The 27,634-nt window shown below is 41.7% G+C and overlaps 1 long non-coding RNA gene across 1 annotated transcript; it reads left to right on the top strand.

Moving 5' to 3' along the window:
* LOC136838892 (uncharacterized) lies at positions 1-23,594 on the top strand. The gene is made up of 2 exons (XR_010853156.1): positions 1-408; positions 20,988-23,594. It is a non-coding gene; the product is annotated as an uncharacterized lncRNA (long non-coding RNA).
* Positions 23,595-27,634: the final 4,040 nt, after the last annotated feature.

Genomic DNA, 27,634 nt, shown 5'->3' with positions numbered 1-27,634 from the left:
ATGTTCTAGAGTCGATACAAATCCGATTTTCCAAGTACGAAATACCTACATGTTTTAATTTGGAAATCGGAAGCTTTTATACACGATAGGACATCGTTAAAAAAATGGACAAAAGGTTTGGGGGTTGCTGTGTAGGATGGTTCTATTTAAAATTACTCTATGCAACCAAAAGCTTTCTCCAGTAACGCTTTCAGGCAGGGAAAACAAATGCTGATGGTTTGCGGAGCGTTTTGTTGACAATATGGCTGAACCCGACGACAACACTAGCTGCTATTTATATTGACTACGCTATCTAAAATGATGAAGCTTCGCGATCTGGATGTTTCATAGATATGAGATCCCACAAATGATTGTGTGTGTTGCGAGATGTCAGTCGAAATTAAACGCTGATCAATTTTACCCTGGAATGTGAGTACTGTATATCGTTTTGAGTGATGTGTATAGGGCCGCTGACTTAAGCTATGGTATCCGTAAGCTCACCTAAGTAAGGCACCTTGTTCTAGTATATAGTGCAGCCAATCCTGGTCGAACTAGTAGGCTATTGTAGTTTATAATTCTACGCCAAGCCTATCTTGAGTGACCTGACCTAGTGGTAAAATTTATTTTATTTGAAACCATTATTGTGCCTTGGGCTTGAAATTATAATTGACCTATGTTGTAGGCTAATCTATGTTTTGAACGATAATTATCCCACAGTTCGAGGGACCACATTGGAAAGCTGGGATTTGGCTGTTGGCTGGGTGGGGGAAATAAAGTAGCCCACAAGGATTTTAATCCCACTGATAGTTCACTTTCAGTGTAAGGTAATTTCATGGAGTAATTTCATGGAATGTTTTCAGACAAATATTGTGCATGGTAATTCTATGCTGCACGTAGATACCAGGCCATTTAGTTCTACCAATGGGGAGCTACTGCTTAGTTCTACCAATTTTTGACTGAACAAATGAGAAAAGGGTGCACTATAGGCTAGGCTATGATGCAGTGCTGATGAGATAACTTTGGAAATTTACTGGGTAAAACTACACAACAGCCCTGCACAGACTGTTACCTTTGAAATTTATTTAGTAGATCCAAGTAGTAGCTCTGTGGCGGCACTTTCCTTCTAACTTGACTTTTCTACAGTGTTTTGGTTGCTAATTATGGATTTACTTTCAATTTTTGTCGCACGAATGTAATTAACCTGTAATTAACCCCCTGAAGTCCATCCAACAAGGGGTTTCCATACGCAATCTTCGGGTACGTCTGTTTGGAACGGTTCATATCCCGTCTGGCAAGTGCAGTAACTTGCTAATGTATGTGTACCCCCCCTCCCATGCCAGTACTAAACACTGCGAAGGGACTGTCCATCTGGCCAACAACAAACAAATGCACTGCCAGTATCAGAAGTCCTAAAAGTGTAGAAAAAAAGTTTCCAAGGTAAAAACAGGCTCGGAGCTAATACTTAGAATTACCATTTATTTTTCCTATATTATTAGTGTTGATAATGAAGGAGGTGGTGGTGTTTTTTGTCGGTCAGTTATTATTAACCTCATATCTAGCCCATCCAACATGATGGGGACCCCTTGGGAACGCGGGGTTTTGGGTAAGGGAAAAACATTGGGAGAGAGACCGGACTGCCATGTGTTGTTATGGAATGGTTCTACACATGCACAAGTCATTAGGGAGTCATATGTTCAAGAAGAGATTGGCTAGGGAAACCAGTTAGAAAAGGAACTATGCTAATTTAACGTACCCTAACCTAACCCAACCTAGTAGGCAGTGTTACTTAGCCGGGGCTCTGCACCCCACACCCCCTGGTGAAGGAAACTCCACTTTCATTATAATGCCTTACCAAAACACTGTAAAAGCTTTTATCTCTTAAATTTCGACACGTCTGAGATATATTTTTTCAAACTTTGTTTGGAACGCTGATATAATTGGCGGGAGACCCAGCCCCACCGGATGCCGGGGAGTGGAAGGAGACTTGCCCAGTAAACAGCACCAGTTTCAATCTCGGGCATGTTGTGAACGCATCTCATGCGTCCGTTCAATTCAAACTGTTGGGTTTACTTCATCTCGTTGCGCTTCTTTCTGGCGTCTCTTTTTGGTGAAGTACTCAGTGTCCTGTTTGTTAATCTAGCTAGTGTAGCTCTGTGAAATTGGTAGCTATGTCGGATACCAGCTTCTCTGGATGTGGAGTTTGCGAGGGAATTTGTGCTCTTCCAAACTGGTTAAACTTAAATCGACCGTCACTCTTTGTGTACGGCATGTAGGGGTCAGGAGTGTTCTCAGGAGAACACATGCAGTGAGTGTATTGAATGGAGTCAGGAGTTTTGGCACATGTACATTTCCCATCAGGTAAAGCTGGTTAAGGATAGGGATAGGAAAGCTTTTAAGCGTAAGGAAGCTAGGCTAACTTTTTCGCGGGTGGCATCAGCGTCATCTCCTTTCCTGGCTGTTCCTTCCTCCTCCCCTACCCCCTCCTCTACCGCTGCTCTCTCTCCTCCTTATATTCCCCCCTCTTCTTCACCAGCTTCCCAGTATGTTTTCCCTAAAGCCAAGCCCAGCCTCGAGGCTGATAAATCAGAATACTATAGGAAAAATCATTTGTCCTTGCACAATATACAAACCATCAGTCCTTTACATCAGGAATTACTTACAGCAAAGCTGGAAACAGCTGTTGAACTTACAGACAAGGTGGTTAGAAAGTTAACTACTGTCTGATAGGCGGGGGTCCCGCCTGCCCGTATGTAAACATTCCAATTTTTCCGATACGATGTACAAACCATTGGTCCTTTACATGAGAAATGACTTTCAGCGAAGCTGGAAATGGCTGTTCAACTTTAAAACCAGGTGTATAGGCAGTTAACTGCCGTCCGGTAAGGCGGATGTAAATTGTTCCTACACGATATACAAAACATCGGTCCTTTCGTTAGGAATTACTTTCAGCAGGAGTTGGAACACGCCATTTAACTTTAAATAAGGTGGTGAAAGCACGTAGATAACTACCGACTACGGGTGGGAGTCCCGCCCATGCAGTTGGTATGCACTCACTTTGCTTATGGCCGCCATCGAGGAAGAACATTCGCTGCTCCTCTCTGCCTGCCGTTTGACTTTGTTTATATTTACTTTGTATTGTTGACATTGCTGATTTGTTCCGACATGATATACAAACCATTGGTCCTTTACATTAGGAATTGCTTACGGTGAAGCTGGACATGGCCGTTAAACTCTTGAGCAAGGGGGTTAGGCAGGAACTGCCGTCAGGTAGACAGGAATACCCGCCTGCCCGGATGTAAACATTCCAGTTTGCTCTCGGCTGCTTGCGTTGCAGACGTGTTTTTGGATCTCTTTGCCTGACTGTCGTTAAACTCTTTATTATCCTGGTGGGATCTTTCTGTATTTTTGTGTATAGCCTATATTGCCTGTGTTTAATATTTATTAATACAAACCCATGATTTGTGATAGCCTTGCATAATCCGTCGTTCCCCTGCGTCTGTGTCTTGGGTTTGACAGCCAAGGGTGTATTGGGAGGGACGTAATCGAGTGGTAATGCTTCTCTTCCAGTAGCCCTTTATTTGGATACTGAAGGCGTTCCCTTGTACATTCGGAGATATTAGATCGACGTAATGTCTTTGCTCCCCTACACTGATTGGGACGTAAGAGTTCGCTTCCTTCTTGGGCTCACACCCTCCGTGTACAAGGGCATGACCATTTCCTTTCTACTTGTGCTGAGTGTTGTTTTTCGCCACCTGTGCTATAGAGAGTTGCTGGGGAGGATGCGGGCATCGTCGGGAAGTTGAGAATCCACGGCGCCTTGGTAGAGATCTTTCTCCTTCGCCCTCTTCACTTGCTCGTCAGGCGAACACCGCGAGGGGGCCCCTGCAGACGGTCGGGCAACCTCTTCTTGGGCCTCCTCTCACTGCGTAAGCAGTTCCCCTGGTAGCGAGAGGAGTCTCCCTCTACTAATCATCTTTGCTTTTTCTTTCAGGTTGACAGTGAGCATTGCAGGCACAGCAGTAGTTGGCTGGGTATCTCAGGGGATGTCTTGCATGAAGGAGTCCCGACATTCATTCAGTGTTGCTTTGGGATCAACCACTGTGCAGGCAGTCCCTGTAATGGCAATCGGTTTTAGGGCTTGTCTAGTAATGAAAATCAGCAATTTCGGTGCGAAAATCACTGATTTCTACTTATCAGTGCCGATAATTGGGTATTGGCGTTGATACATACCTAACAGAGGCGCCGATAACCGAAAATCAGTGCTTTTCGGTGCCGATAAGCCCGAAAATTGCCAGTTTTGGTTAGTGGTGATTTTGGTTATCATCACACCCTCAGAACGGAACCCCGCCGATAACTGGGGAATGCCTGTACCTGGTTGGAATGGCATAGTTCCACGTGGATCGATCACTGTCATTGCTGGCCTTCATGTATGCTGTGGCACTGCCTCTGGCGCATCTGTGGTCCGTCTGCTCCTGCTGTTTCCTGTGTTATGCTCCTGTTTACTTGATCGACAGTCTCTGGGCGACTCCTCCTGGTCTCCTGCCGAGCTGTCCTGATTGTTCCTGTCACTGCTGATGACTTTCATATGGCGTTCCTGACCGTTGCTATAGTTCCTACCTTCCAAACTGCTTTTTGTAGTTCCTGCATCGGCTGTCCTGATTGTGCCTACTGCTTCTCCTGGTAGTGGTGTCCTGGGCTGCTTCCATTGTGTTCCTGCCTAGCCACCCCGGAGGTTACGATGTTTTGGGTCCACTGTCCTGTAGAAGATGTGGGCGTGAAGGTGAAGGAAGTCGCCCTGTGGAAGTGGCGTTCCTGGCCGTTGCTGTAGCTCCTGCCTTCCGAACTGCTTCCGTAGCTCCTGCAGCAGCTGTCCCACTGTGCCTTGTGCCTGCTGCTTCTCCTGGTGGTGGTGTCCTGGGGCGCTTCTGTTGTGTTCCTGCCTAGTTGTCCTGGAGGTTATGTTTTGTGTCCACCATCCTGTAGAAGATGTCGGAGTGAAGGTGAATGAAATTGCCCTGTGGAAGTAGCCGTCGTCTTCAACTTATCTTCGATTTCGTCTTCTGCTGCCTCTTCCTTCCTCCCGAGGTTCGAGGGGGTCCCTGAACCAGACAGACCTCCATCGACAGAAGGAGAGGAAGGCTGCTTCTTTCCCTTGATGCCCTTGGGCGTCTAGGGACTGCCTCCTTCCGAGGAGGCAGTGAGTCTTTTGTTGGCTCTTCCCAACCTTTGGGTTAGGAAACCTATTCTCATACCCCTGGGTTTTGTGTTTCGGGAGCCGCCGGCGCGCAGACCTCGGTTTGCGATCCCATTCCCAGTCCTGGGGGTTCCACCTCTGAGACGGGGACTGCTTCGGGCACTCGTTTGTGAGCCGCTCCAAGTGCTCAAGATTCTAGAATATCGAGTATCCCGATATGGTCTGGAGAGTACTCTCCCCGGCCCAGTTTGGGAGCAGTGCAAGAGAAAGGGCCGAGGCACCCAGGTATCTCAGTTCTTCCTGCCAGCACTACAAGTGCTCCCGAAGTGCTTACCAGTGCTCAGTTGGGTTCCTAGCCTGGTGTCTCAATCCTATTGGTTGAACACCAGAAGAAGCAGGGAAGAGATTTCTACAGGAGTCCTGCAGAACTTCTAATGGACTATTTATCGTTGGCTCTTCCTGCCCTCGGCAGGAACCACCGCATTCTCCTCTGGGGTCTCGCGTTTTCAGGGCTGACGTTGCCAGTCTTAGAAGTCTGCGTCTAAGACTGGTTATGTGCCTGGCTCTTTCGATTTCTCAGAAACCAAAGCAGCGGCTTCTGATTTTTGGGAATGTCATAGGTCGCCGAATTTTATGAATCACGAATGCTCTCCTGACGAGAGGCACAAGATGAGAGAAAGTGCCGAGACACCTGGGTGTCTTGATACTGCCTGCCAGCTGCTTCAGCTGTTTGGCCAGGTTTCATCCTTGTTTCTTGAACCTTAGGGTTCGAGCAAGCAGGATAGCAGACACAGAATTCCCTTTGAACCTTCTTCTCAAGGGGCCTCGGCCTTGAAAGAGTTTTAGAGTTCAGAAACTAGCGCTAGTTCACGGCAGATGAATTCTGCCCTTTTCCAGTACTGATTGTGTTGGCTCATTCAAAGGCTTGCTCACCCCGCCCAGCCCCTGGTCACGTTTATGAGACTGGCTTGGCTCACCCTGCCTGCCTCCCAGTCCACCACATACCACCCAGTCTGGATTTTGCGTTCGCGTGATCGGCTCTGCTCAGCCCCCACTCGGTTTTTCTGAATCTGGTTCTTGGTTCTGTTGAATAAACATTCTGCTCTTCCCAGGAAAGCGCTTTGCCACAGCACAAGCGTTCTTCTTCCGATGTGGTAGTAATCTCCTTGGTAGGACAGGTAGGGTACTCTTTCTCCTCACCTGTTCTCTTTTCTTCTCGGTTATTCCGAGAGGCTCGAGACGGAGCTGGCGATGAATTTTTCTTTGGAGTTCAGCTGCCTGGCGTGCTTTGGTGTCAGTCCCCTGATTGTCTTGTAGTGCAACCAGGTAGCTGAGGAGGGTTTCTTGGGATCTGTCAAGGTCTCCTCCCAGGAGAGAGAGAGATACAGGGTTTTATTCGAAGCAGTGAGGGTCTTCCTCTTCAAGTTGCGATCGCCCTTTTTTTCAGAGAACTTCGTGCCGATTCATCAGAGCGAGGATCCCCGGGACAGGACCGGCTCCCCTAATGAATAATCTTCATCACTGCAACCCTTGCAGTTCCCGAGGGGCTGAGAGTTTTGGGGACCTCCACGGTCCCTGCCTTACGAGCATTCTCAACCAGATGAATACTTTTCTTTGGACAAGGAGTTCATTCAGGTCAAGAAACCAAGCTTCTTGCCTGCCTCGACAGAGAAAGCCAATTCTTCTTGCCTACTGCAGTTCTGAGGGCAATTCTGATGCTAAGAAGAAGGACTTTGTCCCAATTCAGATCTCCCGTGTCAAGGTTCATACTAGGGCACTGCCTTGTCCTTTGGACAATGGCCAAGACCTTTGGGTCTTAGTCATCTCGGCTCGACCTTGAGTTCAAGCCATACCCCCTCAACTCCTAAGAAGTCCCAGGCTTCGGAAGAAGATTGCGCAACACAGCCCTCTTCTTCCCTTTTAGGAAAGTGTGCGTAACTGTGTCTCTTTCCACCCTCCTTTCCATAAGGGATGAGGGAAGAAGGAAGAGAGAAAGAAGTATCAACCGGGAAGTTGTCCTACTGCAGATGCCTGGATAAAATGATACTTATCGAGTCTCAGCAGCTGGCAGCGACATTTCCGAGATCTGGGAATGGATTCCTTCAGAAGTATCTATTTCCCTTGGGTCTCGGCAATTCTATTCATCAAACTTACTTCCTCTTCCTCTCCAGTGCTCCCGATTCAGGAAATGCCAGCCCGGCAAGAGCTAATCGTCTCGTTATCCTGTCATCTTGCAGAAGCTTCACCATGGTGGAGAATGGAGGTCTACTTCCATTCGTCCGTCCTTCTTTCTTCTTCGAAGTATGAAGAAAGAGTTAAGCTAATGCTTGATTGAAGAAACCTTCGAATATGTTTGCATATTCCCCGCACATCGCGTGTCTACTTCCGGATTCAATCAGACTGATTGAGGAATAGGCGCACACCTGTTAGACTTTGTCTTGAAGGTGTGTGACTGAGATGATTAGTACCTTCTCCTCAACATCCTGGGCTCAGGCAGCCTTTTGGCCTTCCGAGAATTCAGGATGAGTTTTGCAACACTCACTGGTTTCGTTGAACAACAAAACCACATTAGTGGCATTCGTTGACAAACAATTGGGAGTAATTTTTCTCTCCTGTTTTATCTGCCGACATTTGCAGGTACTCGAGTGTTCTATAGTGCACTCGACAGGTCAGTTAGCCAGATGCATTCCCGATGGGGATGTATTGGTAGGCGAGCTTGGCCTCAGGTTTGAGTGATCGGGACAGAACATGCTCTGCACTCTTTTCCTCACGAAGAGACTGCTTGACTGAGAGATCCCTACCATCTTTCTGTTGCCTCCCTGCACAACAAAGTCGGTAGTTTTCTCACTCCTTCATACCAGACCCAGGGGCCGCTACAGTGAGGCATGCTGTCTTTTTTGGGAAAAATCGATATTTACGTTTTTCTCTCCATATTTGTCCTTTAGCTAGGGTTTCAAGCATTGCTCACCCCGAGTTACAGACAAATGTTGGAAGACTTCGCCTTTCGCCTGACCTGATAGCTCTGCTTCCGAGGCATTGAGAAGGGTTCTGCTTGACCCAACCTCCTGTAGCAGCTACACAAGAAGTGGTTTTTCAGGCAGTACAGTCATACTCTGAACTTACGGGAGGTTAGGTTCCAGAACCCCTCACACAGGGTGAATTTCTGCGTAAGTTTGGCATGGTCTCTAAAAATGCTAATAAATGCTTATTTCTAAAGGTTAAACACTAAATATGACCCTAATCATGCTTCCAAATTATTAAGTTAACTTTTAAATGAAATTAAAGTTACTGTAATTTCATTTCAAAGTTAGCTTAATACATTCCCCTTAGAAGAGAGAAATAACTGGTTGACATAAAAATTGAGAGTTGGAAGAGAATTTCTCTCGCTCTCTCCCCTTCCAACCGATCTACAGTCATACTCCAACTGGTGCGAGGTTAGGTCCCAGAACCCTTCCAGGGGGTGAATTTTCAGGTAAGTTTGGCATGGTCTCTAAAAGTGCTAATAAATGCTTATTTCTAAAGTTTAAATACTAAATATTTCTAAAGTTTAAATGCTAAATATGACCCTAATCATGCTCCCCAAATTATTAAGTTAACTTTTAAATGAAATTAAAGTACTGTACTGTAATTTCATTTCAAATTTATCTTAATACATTACCCTTAAAAGAGAGAAATAAATGGTTAACATAAAAACTGATATTTGGAAGAGAATTCATTCTCTCTCTCTCTCTCTCTCTCTCTCTCTCTCTCTCTCTCTCTCTCTCTCTCTCTCTCTCTCTCTCTCTCTCTCTCTCTCTCTCTCTCTCTCTCCTTCCAACCGATCTATTTTTAGAATTGTCTCAACCTCTTTTTAACAGCTTTATTCTGTCTCTCTTTCTCTTTGTTCTGAAATGCTTTTTCATGAACAAACATTGTTTTATATTTTGACTTATACAACTCTTAGTTATTATGTCTCTATGTTTTAGAACGTATTTGCAACACTAGGGCATTTACACCTCGTAGACATTACAGGTCAAATTAGGTCAATTTAAACTATCTACTGTACAGGTAAAGACTTACAGAGAATTAATAATCATCTTCACAGCTTGTTCCCATTTTTATATGGGGTCGCCGTTTCGGATGAGCCGTTTCCATCTATTTCTATCCTGTGCTGCCTCATCAATTCCCTTCACACGCAGGTCTCCCCTCACACAGTCCTTCCATCTCTTTCTTAGTCTCCTCTTCTTCTTCCCTGACCTCTATCCCCATAGTATGTCTACCAGCATGGTCCTCATGTCTCCTCAACAGGTGTCCATACCATCTCAGCTTCCCCTCAGCTGCACTTTCTTTGATATTTCCACCACCTTAGTCGAGACCCGTAATGTAATCATTTTGGATCTTATCTCTCTCGTCACCCCAGCCATCCACCTAAGCATTCTCATTTTTGCCACATCCATCTTCTTCTCCTCTGTCTTTCTCAAGCTTGCTGTTTTCTTTGCCATACACCATTGCTGTTCTTACCACCGTCTTATGAAATTTTCCTTTTAACCTCAGCGGTACTCTTTTGTCACAAAGAACCGGAGGCCGCTCTCAGTTGTTCCAGCCTGCCTGTACCTGATGTTTTACTTCTTCTTCCATACTTCCTCCAGCATTAACAAAGGATCCCAAATACTTAAATTTTCAACTCTCTTTATTGGTTCTCCCCAAGCTGAATACTTTTTCCTATCACCCCATCATTGGTGGTACACACATATTCTGTCTTAGATCTACTTATTCTCATTCCTCTGTCCTCCAGTACTTGTCTCCATCTTTCCAATTTCATTTCCAGATCTTCGCTGCTCTCTGCGCACAGGACAATATCATCCGGATACAATATGTTCCACGGCACTGCCTCTCTTACTTCCTCTATGATAACGTCCATCACTATGTTAAAAATAAGTGGGCTAAGAGCCGACCCCTGGTGTAATCCTACTCTCACCTCAAAACCCTCCGTCTCCCCAACACTGCTCCTCACTCTGGTAAATACATTCCGGTACATCTCCTGCTTCAATCGCCACGTGCTTCTCTGGCACCACCCCTCTCCCCTCAGGCTCCTCCACACCTCTTGTCTCGGGACTCAGTCATAAGCCTTTTCAAGGTCAATGAATACCATATGTAGGTTCCTTTGTTTTTCCCCGAATTTCTCCATTAGTTGTCTCAAGCAAAATATACCATCTGCTGTTCCCCTTTCCTTCATAAATCCCATCTGCTCTCTACCTATTTCTACTTCTTCTGTGAGTTTGGCATCTATCATCCTTTCTAGTATCTTCAAAGTGTGGGACATTAGTTTAATACCCCTATAATTACCACACTCTTGGACATCTCCTTTCCCTTTGAAGATTGGGATCAGTATACCCCCTTGCCACTCATTTGGTATCTTTTCCTGCTCAAGGATCTTTATCATAAGATCGTAGTAAAGTATATCCACTCCTTCATCCCCTAATGCCTTCCATGCCTCCACAGGTAACATGTCTGGTCTGGTTGCCTTCCCATTTTTCATCGTCTTCAGTGCATCCAGCACCTCTTGCTTAGAAAACCTCATCACCATGCCAATATTCACCTGCCCATCCCCTCTTATTAGTCTATTATTTTCTTCATTTAACAGCTGTTCAAAATATTCTTTCCATCTCTTTACAGTGTCTTCCTCCTTTCTAAGTACTACCCCATCTTAATCTTTTATTTGTTTGATATGTGTAATATCTTTGGTGCTCTTATTTCTAGCCTTTGACACTTGATCATCTAATTTAATCCATCCTTCGTCCCCAGCTCATTATACATCATCATACAACCTTACTTTGGCTTGACTACCATCTTTTTCACCACCTTGTTTTTCTTTCTGAACCGATCTCTGTCTTCCACTGACTGTGATTCTTCCCATCTCTTCTTTGCCTCCTTCTTATCTCTTTACTACTACAGAGAATTAATAAGTTGTAAAAATAAATGTGTGAGCACTAACTATGAACGAGAGAGAGAGAGAGAGAGAGAGATAAAGGGTTGTCCTTACTTAAGAGAGTGAAATTATTTATCAATTATTACGGAGACTGAACAAATAACACGAGAGAGAGAGAGAGAGAGAGAGAGAGATATTGTCCTTACTTGAAACATCAAGTTATATTATTTATGAATTATTACAGGGGGGAGAGAGAGAGAGAGAAAGTTATTCTTACGTTAGACGTTAGATATCAAAAGATGGAAATTCAGTATTAACTTTTAAATGAAATTAAAGTTACTGTATTTTCATTTAAAAGTTAGCTTAATACATTACCCTTAAAAAAAGAAATAAATGGTGTGACTCTCTCCCCATTCCACCGATCTATTTTAGAAGTCTTCCCAACCTCGTTTTTAAAAACTTTTATTCTGTCACTTTCTCTTCGTTTCTGAAATGCTCTTTGTTCTGAAGTGCTGTATGGCGCATTTGCAGTTTGTAAACGGTACAGGTAAAATTAGATCAATTCAAAATTATCTACTGTACAGTTAAAGACATACAGAGAAACATTGCTGTAATATCGAGGTTGGCTAACTCGAACGAGAGAGAGAGAGAGAGAGAGATAACAGTTGTCCTTACCTAAGAGAGTGAAATTTTTTAGGAATTATTACGGACACACACACACAGAATTACAAGAAAAATTTGACCAATGATTAGCAACACTCCCCTTCTTGTCATGTTAAATGACATGTCTGACAGCTTTTGCCTTCAACCTCCTTCTTACAAAAAGACAAGGGAAGAATTTGTTTGTTGAAATAATACTAATTTTGTAATTACAGTTTTATTATTACAGGCAGTCCCGGTTATCGGAGGGGTTTTGTTTCTCTTGGTGTGGTGATAGCCGAAAATCGCGATTTAGGTGCTTTTTCGGCAATTTTCGAGGGTTATTGGTGCGAAAAGCGCCCGATTTTCTGTTATCAGCGCCTCTGTTAGGTATGTATTGGCGCCAATACCCAATTATCCGCGCCGATAAGCGGAAATAGGCGATTTTTTTTGCGCGATTTCAGATCTCTAGACAAGCGCCATAAAACCGAATCGCTGTTAACCGAAAGGCCACCGTTAACTGGGGACTGCCTGTATTATTATTATTATTATTATTATTATTATTATTATTATTATTATTTTGTTATTAATCTTATTATTTCAAAATTAGTTCTTATTATTAGGTAAAAAGTTTATTTATCATACAAATAAACATACCTGTATACATGTACCATAAAAAAGTATATCTTAGTTTAACCAGACCACTGAGCTGATTAACAGCTCTCCTAGGGCTAGCCCGAAGGATTAGATTTATTTTTACGTGGCTAAGAACCAGTTGGTTACCTAGCAATGGGACCTACAGCTTATTGTGGAATCCGAACCACATTATAGAGAGAAATGAATTTCTATCACCAGAAACAAATTCCTCTTGTTCTTCACTGGCCGGTCGGAGATTCGAACTCGTGACCAACAGAGTGGTAGCTGGGAACGGAACCCGCTCACCCAGCGAGGAACTGACATGTACCATAAAATTCGTCTCACTAAAAGAGAGAGAGAGAAATTATTACTTTTAATAATATTTATTGTTATTTAATTTACACATAAAAGCTTGAAAATGTATAAATTACATAAAAAATTAAACGGTTTTAAACACTTTTGGTTGGTTTCTCAGTGTTCACAAATGTTCACGTGTCTGTGAAAAACTCATGTTGTATGACCATTAGTTAGGTTCCAATGAAAAATTCGTGTGTCTGTGAATTCGCAACCTTTCAATCATGCAAGTTCGAGCTACTACTGTATTTTTAGAATCCTCTCAAGCTCTTTTTAAGAACTTTATTCTGCGTCTCTTTCTCTTTGTTCTGAAATGCTTTTTCATGAACAAACAGTGTTTCATATTTTGACTAATAAACTCTTAGTTATTATGTCTCTATGTTTTAGAACGTATTTGCAACACTAGCGCATTTACACTCTGTAGACGATACAGGTCAAATTAGATCAATTTAAACTATCTACTGTACAGAGTATTAATGTTGTAAAAATGTGTGAGTGCTAACTATGAGAGAGAGAGAGAGAGAGAGAGAGAGAGAGAGAGAGAGAGATAATGGTTGTCCTTACTTAAGAGAGGAAATTATTTATCAATTATTACAGAGACTTGAAAGAATAACGAGAGAGAGAGAGAAATATTGTCCATAGTTGAAATATCAAGTTATATTATTTATGAATTATTACGGAGAGAGAGAGGGAGAGAGAGAGAAAGAAAGTTATTCTTACGTTAGATATCAAAAGATGGAAATTCAGTATTAAACTAACTTTTAAATGAAATTAAAGTTACTGTATTTTCATTTAAAAGTTCGCTTAATACATTACCCTTAATAAAAGAAATAAATGGTTGACTTAAGAATATAGGACTGTGTGACTCTCTCCCCCATTCCACCGATCTGTTTTTAGAAGTCTTCTCAACCTGGTTTTTAAAAACTTCTTTATTCTGTCACTTTCTCTTTGTTCTGAAATGCTCTATGTCTCTATGTTTTAGAACAGTGCATTTACAGTTTGTAAACGGTACAAGTAAAATTAGATCAATTCAAAATTATCTACTGTACAGTTAAAGACACAGAAAAACAGTGCTGTGACACATTAGGTTGGCTAACTTGAACGAGAGAGAGAGAGAGAGAGAGAGAGAGAGAGAGAGAGAGAGAGAGAGAGAGAGAGAGATAGATAACAGTTGTCCTTACTTAAGAGAGTGAAATTTTTATGAATTATTACGTACACAGAGAGAGAGTTACAAGAAAAATTTGACCACTGATTAGTAACACTCCCTTCTTGTCATGTTAAATGACATGTCTGACAACTTTTGCCTTCCACCTTCTTGCAAAAGACAGAAGGAAGAATTTGTTTGTTCAAAATAATACGAATTTTGTAATTACAGTTTTATTATTATTATTATTATTGTTATTATTATTATTATTATTATTTAATTTTATTAATCTTATTAATATTTGAAAATTAGTACTTTTTATTAAGTAAAAAGTTTATTTATCATACAAATAAACATACCTGTATACATGTACCATAAAAATTCATCTCACTAAAAGAGAGAGAAAGAGAGAAATTATTACTTTTAATAATATTTAATGTTAATTTACACACATAAAAGCTTGAGAAGTTATAAATTACATAAAAAATTAAACAAACACTTTTGCAGGGTTTCTCAGTGTCTGTGAAAAACTCTTGTATGACCATTAGTTTGGTTCCAGTGAAAAATTTGCATGTCTGTGAATTCATGCAACCTCGAATTATGCAAGTTCACTAAAGGTATTACTGTACATCCCTGTGTGTTCAGGACTGGGAGAACTTCAGCTTTCCTTGCAAGCATAAGCTTTTCTGCCAAGAGGCAACAGATATAGCTGGATATCTCTTGAAGTCCTCTGCAACACTGTCCCAGGGACTGGATCCATCTTAAGCTGGTGGATATCGTTGACAGAACTTCTTCTCGGGTCAGAATCGCTCTTCAAGTCTGGACTTTCTCGTCTTCTCCTCTGAGGGTTGCTTGTCTCCCTTTCATTTGTGAAGAATGTAGGCCCTTGTGACCTAGTCTTCTATCTGAAGTAGCCTTCTTCTCCTCTGTCGAGATTTAGGTATGGATGAGAAGCTTCTTCGGTCTTGCTGTCCCAGGGAACTGTTCCCTCGGTGGCATATGACTCTCGTTTAAGGTTCCTGTCCCAAGCTCTGCACACGCTCTTACAAGAGTCGTCGGATAGAGATGTGCCCTCTTAGGACCATCTCTCATCACGCTCTGGCCTTGGCGTAGAAGATGGAAGAACAGGTGAAGGGGATCAATACCTTGACTCCTTCTGGGATGTCGTAGTGGACTCCTAATCCATCGGCATCTATTGTAGGGTTTGAGTCCTTCTTGTTCCCCTCCTCCTTGGACTTTGTATCGATGATCCAGATCAGTCGTTACTTTGTCCTATTAGGGAGCTGTGGTACTTTCGAAAAGGCTTGACATTCCTAACCTGGATGTCGTTGATATTTTGCTAGTACTATCTCTCCCAAGGAAGAAGTGTCTAAGAACACGTCTTTCTCCTGGCTTCGTGAAGCGATCAAAGGAGGTACTCGGCAGCTGGCGACGACAATACCGGTACAGTACTTTCCACCCGAGAGCTCGCGAAGTCAATGGCTTAGATCGTCCCTCGCATTCCAGAAGTTTCTGTCTGTCTGGAAGCAAGACGTGGTCTCATAGACTACACTGTCTTCCTGTGGTCTTGCCCACAGGCCCTTGGGACCTTTTTTCCTTGGCCCTGTGGTGGCTGCTCAACAAGTTGTGTTTTCTAACCTGGCTCCTTCAAGAGGACTAGTAGCATCTTGCCTAAGGTGTTGGTTCTGGAAGTGAGAAGGATACCGAGAGTGACTGGCCTCTCTTCCTCCTTCCTCATCCTCCTACTTCTCCTCATTTGGGATGAGAATAGAATAGGACTCGAACCAATACTAGCTGGATCTGACGTCTGATGCGGTAAGATTAGACATCGAGCACCTGTTCTATTTTTCTTCTAGAATCATAGAAGCAATTCCGCTCCTTCCTCTAGCAAGGGGAGGAAGGAGAGACTGGCAGTAAGGGAAACCCTACCTCAGGTTTTCCTTACTGCCTCCGACTCAAGATTCTTCCCAGCCTACTGTGTATGAGTTACGTTTCCTCACTCATGCGAAAGGTCCAGTATCTGACATTTGATCTTTCAGTTCCTACACTCCGATCAATGTGTCAGAGGCATGGTACTCCTCCTCTCTCTCTTGACCAGGAGTAGCAGCCGAGGTGTGCAGAACTCCAGTCAGCTCAAGAGACTCACTCAGATTCCTCCCTCCAACCAGTGAGTCTTCCTAATGTAAAGGACCGATGGTTTGTATATCGTGTCGGAGCAAATCATGATTTTTAAAAGCAAATTGTATTTTTCCTAACTGTACAAACCTGAGGTCCTTTATATTAAATATTATGCCCACCTCATGCCACCCCTCAATCTGAACCTGGACTGAAAGGCAAACTGGAATGTTTACATTTGGGCAGGTGGGTATTCCCGCCTACGTGGTGGTAGTTACTGCCTAACCACCTTGTTCAAGAGTTTAACGGCCGTATCAAGCTTCGCCGTAAGTAATTCCCAATGTAAAGGACCTCAGGTTTCTATAGTTAGGAAAAATACAATTTACTTTTAAAAATTGTGATTTTGTTCTCCTCCTCCTTGGCTTTCCAAAAGGAGGTATGTATTCTATGCAACTGGGGAAACTCCCTCCTTGGGAGTTTCTGCCTCAAGGGAATTTCTCTGGTCAGATTGACCGTGCTCATTGTTCAGCCTTCAGTGCAGCGAAAATGATGTTTTCGTCTTTTGAGCTTGACCGCCTAGTTAAGGATATATTGAAAGTATTCGAGATCTTCAGTTTCCTTGACTGGACGGTGGGTGCATTAACCAAGAAAATTGAGGATTGTTCTTCACTCCAAGAGGAGAACTTTGCAGCAGACTGGCTCAGAGTCCTGTCATATGCGGACAAGGCAGTTCGAGATGGGGCAAAAGGAGTTAGCTGCCATTTTTTTGTTTTGTATGCTGAAGAAAGAGATATGTGGTGTTCTTTCACCACAAAGGAGTGACACCGTCCCAGAGATCTGCTCTTCTTTTGCCCCTCTGGACAGTACCAGCCTTTTTTTCTTCAAATGACATTAGAGCAGGTAGCTAAAGAATTGCAAAAAAAGCCACTCACAATTTGCTAGCGCAGTCATCCAAGAGAATGAAGGAATCGAACCAACACCTGCGGTTTCATTTAATCCTCGGCCTTTTCTCCTCCAGCCACGGCCCATTCAAGGTAACAGAGGAAGAGCTTCCCGCACACACGCACAAATCCCAGATCGGTCCGCCCCTACCAGGAAGAAGTCGCCATCTCCATCTAGACCAGTCTCTAGCAAGTGAAACTGGTCCTCCATTTACCTGTGGCGCCAGACTCCACACTTCTGGAGACAGTGGGAGGCCAGATTGGTAGAACTATGGGTACTACAGGGGTATCAAGGAAGAATATGTGATCCCCTTCAAGGAGACCCCATCTTTGTCACCTGTGCCCATCGCCTTAAAGGCCTACTCGGTAGGCTCCGAGAAGTTTTCGGCCCTCTCAAAGGAAGTCACAGCTCTTCTCTACAAGAGCTGTAGAGAGGTAGAAGACTTGCCATCGGAGGGTTTTACAACCGCCTCTTTGAAGTCCCCAAAACCTCCGCTGGTTGGAGGCCAGTACTGGATGTAGCGCTCTGAACATCATCGTCCAAATCACGAAGTTCAGGATGCAGATGAACAGCTCGGTTCTGCTGCAATTTCTCGAGAAGATTGGATGGTCTCAATAGATATGAGAGACGCTTGCTTTCATATCCCACTACACCGGGATTCCAGGAAATTCCTGAGATTCGTCTTTCAGGAAAAGTTTTCCAATTTCGGGCTCTATGCTTTGGGTTGTCAACAGCCCCTCAAGTCTTCACCAGGGTCTTTGCTCCTCTATCTCAATGGCTTCATGGGCGTGAAAGTTTGTCTATATCTAGATGACTGGCTCCTATGATGATCATCCCAGAAGTGTGGAGGATCTTCTCAAACTCTACAATTAACCCAGGAGTTGGGCATTTTAATCAACCAGGAAAAATCCCAATTAGTCTCTTCTCAGACAATAGTCTATTTAGGGATGAAGATAGACTCTCTGGCTTTTCCGTCAGAGAAGAGAATACTGTCATGCACCCAAAAAGTCCGTCACTTTCTGAGTCTTCAAACCTGCTCGGCCAATGACTGGATGAGCCTTTTAGGGATGTTTGTTCCTTTGGGAAGACTGCCTTGAGGCCTTTGCAGTTCTTTCTGAAGGCCAGTTGGAACAGAAAGATTCCTCCAGATTCCTTCATAATCCCCATCACACTGTAAGTAAAAGTAGATCTTCAGTGTTGGCTCCTAGAAGGAAGGTTCCTCTCAGGGGAAGTCCCTATCTTGTCCGAACCCAAACCTCTCATTGCTATCAACACATCGGACCTAGGTTGGGGAGCGACACTAGGACGATTAAAAGTGTCAGGAAGTGGTCCCTGCAAGAGAGGAAACTGCACATAAATCTGAAGGGAGTTGAAGGCGATTCACCTGGCACCTCAACATTTTGCCACAGTAACTCAAAACTCAGTGATTGCGGTTCATTCCGACAACACGGCGGCTCTGGCTTATATTAAGAACCAAGGAGGCACTCACTCTCTGTCACTGTCCGAGTTAGCCAGGGATCTTCTTCTTTGGGAGCACAACAACAATACACAGATTCTTACCCACTATGTGCAGGGCAAGTTAAACGTATTAGTGGACGAATTGAGCCATTGCAAGCAGGTTCTACCCACGGAATGGTCACTTAATCCACAGGTGTGCACTGACGTGGAAATGATGGGGAACACCTTGGATAGACTGTTTGCAATGTCCAGGAACCATCGCCTCTCCTGTATTGCTCTCTGGCACCAGACCCTCAGGCATGGGCAACGGATGCAGTGCTTCAGGATTGGTCACATCTGGAAATGTATGCCTTTCCTCCATTCAGTCTAGTAGGAGACGTGATCAACAAATTCAAGACATCTTATCACGGATTGATGAACCTAGTAGATCCTTTTTTGGCCTCAAAATGAGTGGTTTCCAGACCTTCTAGAGCTTCTGTTGGACTTTCCGCGGCTCCTTCCACAAGAGAGGAAAGATCTTCTCAGACAACCTCACTTCAACAGATATCATCAAGGTTTGTCCACTCTTGCTCTGACAGGCTTCAAACTGTCAGGAAGTCGGTCAGAGCGAAAGGATTTTCAAGAGAAGCTGCAAATGCTATCGCAAAATGTAGACGCGAGTTGTCTTCAAGGCTCTACCAGGCTAAGTGGGCAGTTTTTAGATGGTGTAAAGAACGTAACATTTCTTCTTCTACCTCTGCAGTCCAAATAGCCGAATTTTTACTTTACCTAAGATCTTCGAGAAGCCTTTCGACGTCTACAATGAAGGGTTACAGATCCATGCTGAACTCAGTGTTCAAGCATAGAGGTGTGTACATTTCCTCAGACCCAGACATTTCAGACTTAGTCAAGTCTTGATACCAGGAAACAGAAGTCACAGCAGCCAGTGTCTTGGAACCAGACGTAGTCCTACATTGGTTTTCAGGCCCTCCTTTTGAACCTATGCAGATGTCCTCCTTTAGGGATCTGTCTAGAAAGACACTTTTTCTTAATCGCTTTAGCCACAGCAAAAAGAGTCAGTGAGTTACAAGCCCTGGACGAACAAGTTGGTCTTTTCGCAAGATATAGCTATTTGCTCATATATTTTAGGCTTCTTAGCCAAAAACAGGTACCTGTCTAACCCTTGGCCTCCTCCTTTTTCGGTCCAGAGTCTTGCAGAACTGGTAGGACCGTCGGAACAAGAGAGAGCATTATGCCCAGTGAGATCATTAAGATTTTACATCGAGAGATCCAAGAATATCAGAGGAGATTCTCATAACCTGTGGTGTTCTTTCAAGAACCCTTTACATCCTCTCTCCAAGAATGCTATCTCTTTCATTTTGAGAGACATTATTGTAGAGCCTCACTTGGGAGTTCAGGAGAATAATTTACCATTGTTAAAGGTAAAAGCACATGAAGTAAGGGCAGTAGCTACGCCGTTGGCTTTTTAACGCATTCTCTCTCTCCAGCTACCATAATCCAGTTGACTTACTGGAAGTGTCGGTTGATCTTCGCCAACTATTATCTATGTGACGTTGAAACTATGTTCGAGGAATACGGTACACTGGGCCCGTTCTACACGGCTGGCGTGGCACTAGGGAATGATGGTTAGGAGTGATCCTCCTATTTCTATGTCTCGTAGCCTTGATTAAGGTTGTTGAGTTTTTGGGAAGCTGGGGTTACTTAGTATCTGGAGTACCCTCAAGTCTTCGTTTTTAATGGATGGGTAATGTATGGTTTTTTTAAATGGTGTACAGGTAATATAGTTTTATGGTTGTGTGTTAGTCGATGTCTATTTTTCGCCCAGGGCAAAGGCAATTGTTATGTTTAAGCTTTGTCGAGTCATAGAAGCGCTCCCTGACCACAAAGCTCCCACTGAAGTAGGGGCAATCCTGACACTACCGGTCATGGCCCTACGGGTTGAGATGAGCAACGACCAAGAGTCAGTATCTTCCTGCTCTTGCTTTCTCCCCAGGTAAGGTTACAACAAGCGTTACCACAATGCTAGCCTTTTTCTATTTCAAATGCATTTTTTTTATAATGTTTTTGGAGTAGTGCATGCCCATTCTTCCCACCTTCTATCAGTGTGGGATTCAGCTATGTAATTACTTTTTGTCATATATAAAAATGACATTTTTATAATGAAATAAGGTTTTATATATACTTAACAAGTACAATAATTACAAGAACAGAGCCTGTCCCTCCTCCCCGCACATGGACATAGAGCATAAACAAACTGAGCTCTTTAGCTAAGTTGTACCTATTCTTCCCCTGAAAGTGGGCGGGCTTTTAACTGCACCAAAACAAAAGAGCACTACTGCGAATTTCAGTTCTTAAGCTGCAGTTTAAAGTAGAAACTGTAGCTATGTAATTACTTGCTAAGTATACTGTATATAAAACCTTATTTTATCGAAAAATGTCATTTTTATCATAAAAATTATTACTTAAAAATTGGCTATTCAGCTCCATCTCTTGATAACCAGTCATGCTGTTTGCACAAAAGCTTGATGTGGGTGAGATATTTATATTTATGAAACAATTATTGCAGATTTTGTATACTGATGAGCTAATAGGCCTTATAAATATATTTTAATTTTCAGGAATTGATGCATTAACTACGTAACTTCAGGATTAGGAAACCAGTCATACAGAAGTGAGCACTATATAGAGACTGAATGAAAGCAGTAACATCGTTTTAACAAGCCATGCAAGAACTCCAAGGCAATTGTTTATGACAAAGGTATTCAGTTCTGCATATTTTTTCCAGTTGGTACAGTTAAAGTAGCCATGTTACAGTTACCGTTTCATATCTTTAGGAGTTAATTTTGAAGTTCTCCATGATTCTTTAAGAAGTTCAGAGATATTGATGATGGGCATCATGTATAAGAGAGGGAAGCTGAATAAGTGTTCTGTTTGTGGCAGAGAATTTGCGCTGAAAAGTAGTCTTAAAGTTCATGAGTTAAGCCACAGTCAAGCAGACAAGCCTCATGTATGTAGTATTTGTGGCAAGCAATTTACTTTTCAAACTAGTCTAAAAATACACATACTAGGTCATGCGCCTAAAATGCCATTTGAATGTAAGACATGTGGTGAAAATTTTCCACTGAAAAAACTCTAAAGAAGCATATAAAATCACACATTAAGACTGAACCTGAAGGTTCTCCTTCAAGAGAACTTTCTGCATCAGAGATAATCTCAGTGATGGTAGAAGTAGGTGACACTGTTCAAGGCAAGTCAGAGTGTAAGGTGTGCTCAGAAGAATTTACTCATAAATCTGATCTCAGGAAACACATGTCTGTACACAGTAATGCAAAAAAACCCATATGTTTGACATGTTTGACCTGCCATAAAAATTTTCAACTGAAGAATTGCTTTTGAGTCATGTATATCAGTCAGTATATCATTGTGGGATTTGTCCTGAGTCATTTCAAGTCTTGCAGTCTTTTAAGGAAGCATATGAAAAGTCATTTTTGTGAGTGCATGGTTTGTGGTGAAAAGTTTGAATTCAAACGGGATTTGAAAAGACATGCGCTAAGTCATAAAGAAGATCTGAACTGTACCTCTTGTCCAAAGAAATTTTCAAGTCAGTGGAAATTAATGCAACACTTACAAAGAGTCCACGGAAAAGTTCGTGATGTTCAGTGTGACTTTGTGGTAAAATGTACACTAGACAGTACCTGCAAAATCATTTGAAAACTCATACAGGAGAAAGACAGTATAAGTGTCACATTTGTGGAGCTAGTTTTGTTCAAAATATCCATTTGAAAACCCATTTTAAAACTCACTCAGGTGTCAAAGACTATCAGTGTGACATCTGTGGTAAGAGCTTTGCTCTAAGATGTACACTAACTTATCATTATAGAACACACACTGGAGAAAAGCCGTATAAGTGTAAAGTCTGTAATAAAGCATTTGTGCAGTTGTCATCCTTAACTCAACACAAGCAAGTTCACTTTCCCAGTGGTCCACATCAGTGTCAGTTGTGTGATAAGAAGTATGCTTATAAATACACATTGAATGCCCATTATAGAGCACACTCCAGAAGAATTGGAAAAATTGGATCCACAGTTGTTGAATTCTATATGGAATAGATGTAGAGTACGGGTAAAGTGTGGGAAATGGGAGTGTGAATACTGTAAGAAGACATTCAGAGTGAAGGCTAATTACATGATGCATGTGAAACTTCATACAGGAGAGAAACCTCACTCATGCACACTGTGTGATAAAACCTTCCGACTGAAGGCCAATCTTAAGACTCATGAAAGAATTCATACAGGAGAGCGTCCATATGCGTGTCAGTTGTGTAGCAAACGTTTTATTCAGCAGTCACATCTTAAAGCTCACATGGTTCTCCATACAGGTGGAAAGCCACACACATGTAAAATTTGCGGTAGATCTTTTGGCTACAAGAATAATCTGATAGCCCATAGGAAAATACATCAAAGGGAATTAGATTCATCTACAGCCAACAAAGCAAATAAAGTTTTGTGTTGTGAGGATGCAAGGTTTTATTCACTACAAATAAAGTTTAAAGCACATTTAAAAGTGTGCCCTGTAAAGTGTGAAACTGCTGAAAACCAAGAAATTTCTGATGAGTCATCCCATTCGGACATTTCAAGTTGTTCACCTGGTTATATTTTAACAGCTAAATATGAAGACCTTCTTTCTGATGATGAGTGTATTGTGCCTTCCATTGAATGCTCTTCAGATGTGCCCCTAGACCAAAATGACCACTTATTAAAGCCTCAGTTGATATTGAGCTTAAGTGAAAGTGCAGTGTTTGATGATCAAGTTGAACTTACTGTTTATGAAATTATCGAAGATCGTTATATGATGGCGTTCAAACTTTGTAACTATGTAGTCATTATTACATAATGTATTGGGAAGAATGGAACATCAAGTTTTGGGGTGTGTATGTAATTTAAGTTTTCTTGATGTTCTTTTGGAGAGATTTTATGATTTTTTCATTTTGGTAACTTTTAACAATTTGTGATTATATGCAGATCAAATTGTAATTCTGTCATTTCTGATTTAAGCTTTAACTTTTTATAAAACAATCACATTTTTAAATTACAAAAGCCATCTTGATGGAAAGAATAATTATTCTTTGAAAATGATGAAGTATGAAGTTGATTTAAAAAAAAATTATTGGACTTTATTTATTAAAAGACAACTAATTAAACAAGAAAAATAAATTTGGTATCCTATCAGTGTTTTCTTTCAGATGTAGTTTCCTTAATACATATATGGATAACTGGTTCCTATTATTGAATTGCTTCTTGATATTTTATTGGTTCTTTATTAACATCTTGTAATTTATTCATACTGAGGCCCAAAGTTTTGCCCTGAAGCATGTGGGATATTAGGTATCCAAACATTTGTTGTTGAAATGGAGACATTAGTTCTCAGAATTCCAGTACATAAGAAGAAACCTCTTTTCACTTCTTGTTCTTGTACAATAGCTTAACCAGACCACCAAGCAGAAGATCTTACTGTAATCAATAGAACTGCCACAGCTTTCCTTTCCTTTGTCTTTGTTTGTAAATATATTAGTATTTTTTCCCCCATCATTTTGTTTCCATTATGTGCCGTAACTTATCATCATTCATACACAAGATGTTTTTATTTTTAATTGTTCCTACACAAATACAAACCTTTGATCTTTACGTAGGATTTAGATTGGGAACATATATACAGGCAGTCCTTGGTTAACAGCTGGGGTTCCGTTCCTGGGTGGCAGGGATAACGAAATCGCCAATAAACCGCATAACGGTGTCATTAACCGGTTATTAGCGTTGATAAACTGTTTACCAACACCGATAAACTGCTCACTGATGATTAAAATCACTTACCAGCGTCAAAAATGTGGTTAACGACGTTGCAAGCCAAGTGCCGTAACACTGAAGTGCCATTAATATATATATGTGTGTGTGTGTGTGTGGGGCCTCGTGTGACGTGTCTATAAAGCAGTTGCAAGCACGTGAATTGAGGATCTTGGTATCAGGAAGCTAATTCTTCTCCAAACAAAATGGTGGCCAGGTTCCAAGACATGCACAATTCTGGAAGAGACATATCCAGATAACCTTTCAGAACGAAAAGAACTCTCACATGTCATTAATTGACTGCAAGGGATGAATCTTAGATCAAGAATATTACTTTAACACCATGGAGGATAATTTATGCAATTCCACTAGGCAACAATAATTGTACTTCATATATTTGACTTCATAAATGGGATATGGTTTTGCTAGGATTTGCTTAGTTAGTGATGGGTTAAGAAAGGAAACTTGAAACATGAAAATGAGTTTAAGATGAAGGGAAAGAGAGTTGAGAGTAATTGTCACCTTCAAACTTATGGCTGGAATAGATAATACAGTGATCAGTTGCATCAGAAGTCCTTGGTCTGTTGGGATGGCAATTCTCCTGAATTCAGAGACTGAGACAGAGGTCAAGTGGGGCCCCGAAACACTTCCAGTGCAGTCGGGAGCTACGCTGTCTCTTTTCTGAAGCTGGTGGAAGCTTGCGTTGCCACTGGTCTCACCTCCTCCTGCAAGCCAACATGGAGTGGGTGCAGTTATTGTCTGTAGAATGACAAAAAACTCGCCAGTACAAAGGTCATAGAAAAGTGAGCTTAAGGTACAATCTAGCTAAGGGTGGTCCTAGCAAAACCTATCCTGTCTGATATGCCTCTAAACTAAAATTCCTACCCCTTTTGACGGTTGGGCTTTGGGCACAACAACTCCTGCTTGCTTGCTTCCCTACCTAGTATGCCCTCTTACTTTAACAAAGCAAAAGCTTTTTTTATATTTCGATTAAATCAAGGAAGGGAAGTCGAACGGCATTTCTGAATATTTATAATAATAATAATGTGTATATATATATATATATATATATATATATATATATATATATATATATATATATATATATATATATATATATGTATATACATACACACACACACACACATATATATTTAGTCATATCCCAAACTTATGTGAGGTTAGGTTCCAGAACCTCTTGTGCAAGGTGAATTTACCATCGTAAGTTTGGCTACGGTCTCTAAAAATGCTAATAAATGCTTATTTCTAAAGTTTAAACACTAAATATGACCCTATTCATGCTCCCAAATTATTAAGTTAATAACTTTAATGAAATACTTTAAAGTTACTGAAAATTTCATTTAAAAGTTAGCTTAATACATTGTTTTAAAAAAGAAATAATGGTTGATATAACAAGAGTTGGAAAGAACTTTTGTTTCTCCTTCCAACTGATATATTTTTAGAAGTCTTCTCAACCTCTTTTTAATAACTTCTTTATTCTATGTCTCTTCTCTTTGTTCTGAAATGCTTTTCATGAACAGTGTTTTTTTATTTTGATTGATGCAACTATTAAATTAGTTATGTCTATGTTTTAGAATGTATATTTGTCACACTAGTGCATTTACACTTTGTAGATGGTACAAGTAAAATTAGATCAATTTAAACTATCTACTGTACAGGTAAAGACATACAGAGAAATAATAAGTTGTAAAAATGTGCAGTGCTAACTGTACAGAAGAGAGAGAGAGAGAGAGAGAGAGATAAGGTTGTCCTTACTTAAGAGAGTGAAATTATTTATCAGTTATTCGGAGACAGAGAATAATGAGAGAGGAGAGATAGATAGAGAGAAGATTGTCCTCACTTGAAATAGCAAGTTAGATTATTTATGAATAATTATGGAGACAGAGACATCAATGTGACGGAGAAAGAGAGAGAGAGAGAGAAGGTATGCAAGCTAACTGCTTGCATACCATTTTCTCAACTTTTGTTTTGCAATGACCCAATAGACAACATTTCATTCGAATTATCCCTTTAAATTAATAGAAATCATCAACACACAATCACGTGTGGAATTAGAAATAAATTTCTGACTCACGTGGGGGATCGAACCCAGGTCTCTCAGGTGGTATGCAAGCAGTTAGCTTGCCCAGGTTTTCCTTAGGTGCAGTTGCTCTCAGGTTCCAACTTCTTTTAGACTTGTATGGCCCAGTGGATAACGCCCTTCAATTTCCACCTGAGAGACCTGGGTTCGATCTTTAACGTGAGTCAGAAATTTATTTCTGTTCTCTACGTGATTGCTGTGTTGATGATTTTATTCTTATTGAGAGACTCAGAAGGGATAAGAGAGAGATGAAATGTTGTCTATTGGGTCATTGAGAGAGAGGGAAGAGAAAGAAGAGAGAGAGAGCTGGTATGCAAGCAGTTAGTCTTCCCCAGGTAATTATTGTGAATTTTGCTCTCAGGTTCCAAATTCTTTTAGAACTTGTTTGGCCCAGTGAATTTTCTCCTTTCCACCTGAGAGACCTGTTCGATTCCGAAATGAGTCAGAAATTTATTTCTGTTCCACACGTGATTGTGTGTTGATGATTTCTATCTTATTCCCAGAAGGGATAATTCGCAATGAAATGTTGTCTATTGGGTCATTGCTGAGTCGGGAAGTTGGGAAAACGTGGTGCACTGGTATGCAAGCAGTTAGCTTGCCCAGGTCCTTCCTCCTAGGTGCAGTTGCTTTCAGGTTCCAACTTCTTTTAGACTTGTATGGCTCCAGTGGATAACGCCCTTTCTTCCACCTGAGAGACCTGGGTTCGATCCCGACGTGAGTCAGAAATTTATTTCTGTTCCACACGTGATTTGTGTGTTGATGATTTCTATCTTATTCACTCCAGAAGGGATAATTCGAATGAAATGTTGTCCTATTGGGTCATTGCTGAGTCGGGAAGTTGGGGAATTCCATTCCACTGGTATGCAATCAGTTAGCTTGCCCAGGTAATTTTTCGGGTGCAGTTGAAATACAGGTTCCAACTTAAAACTTTTAGACTTGTATGGCCCAGTGGATTCTTCCTTGCTTTCCACCTGAGTCTTTACCTGGGTACGATGGTTCCTTTGTGAGTCAGAAATTTACACACTGTTCCACACGTGATTGTGTGTTGATGATTTCTATCTTATTCACTCAGAAGGGATAATATCGAATGAAATGTTGTCTATTGGGTCATTGCTGAGTCGGAAGTTAGGAAAACAAGCTGGTATGCAAGCAGTTAATTTCAGGTGCATCCTTTTTGCAGTTGTTAATCAGGTTCCAACTTCTTTTAGACTTGTATTAACCAGTGGATAACGCCCTGCTTTCCACCTGAGAGAATAGGGTTAAATGCAAAAATGAGTCAGAAAGAAATTTATTATTTCTGTTCCACACGTGATTGTGTGTTGAT

The sequence above is a fragment of the Macrobrachium rosenbergii genome, chromosome 5 (genome assembly GCF_040412425.1).
Source record: "Macrobrachium rosenbergii isolate ZJJX-2024 chromosome 5, ASM4041242v1, whole genome shotgun sequence".
Lineage (NCBI taxonomy): Eukaryota > Metazoa > Arthropoda > Malacostraca > Decapoda > Palaemonidae > Macrobrachium > Macrobrachium rosenbergii.
This window is presented reverse-complemented; position numbering and strand designations above follow the sequence as displayed.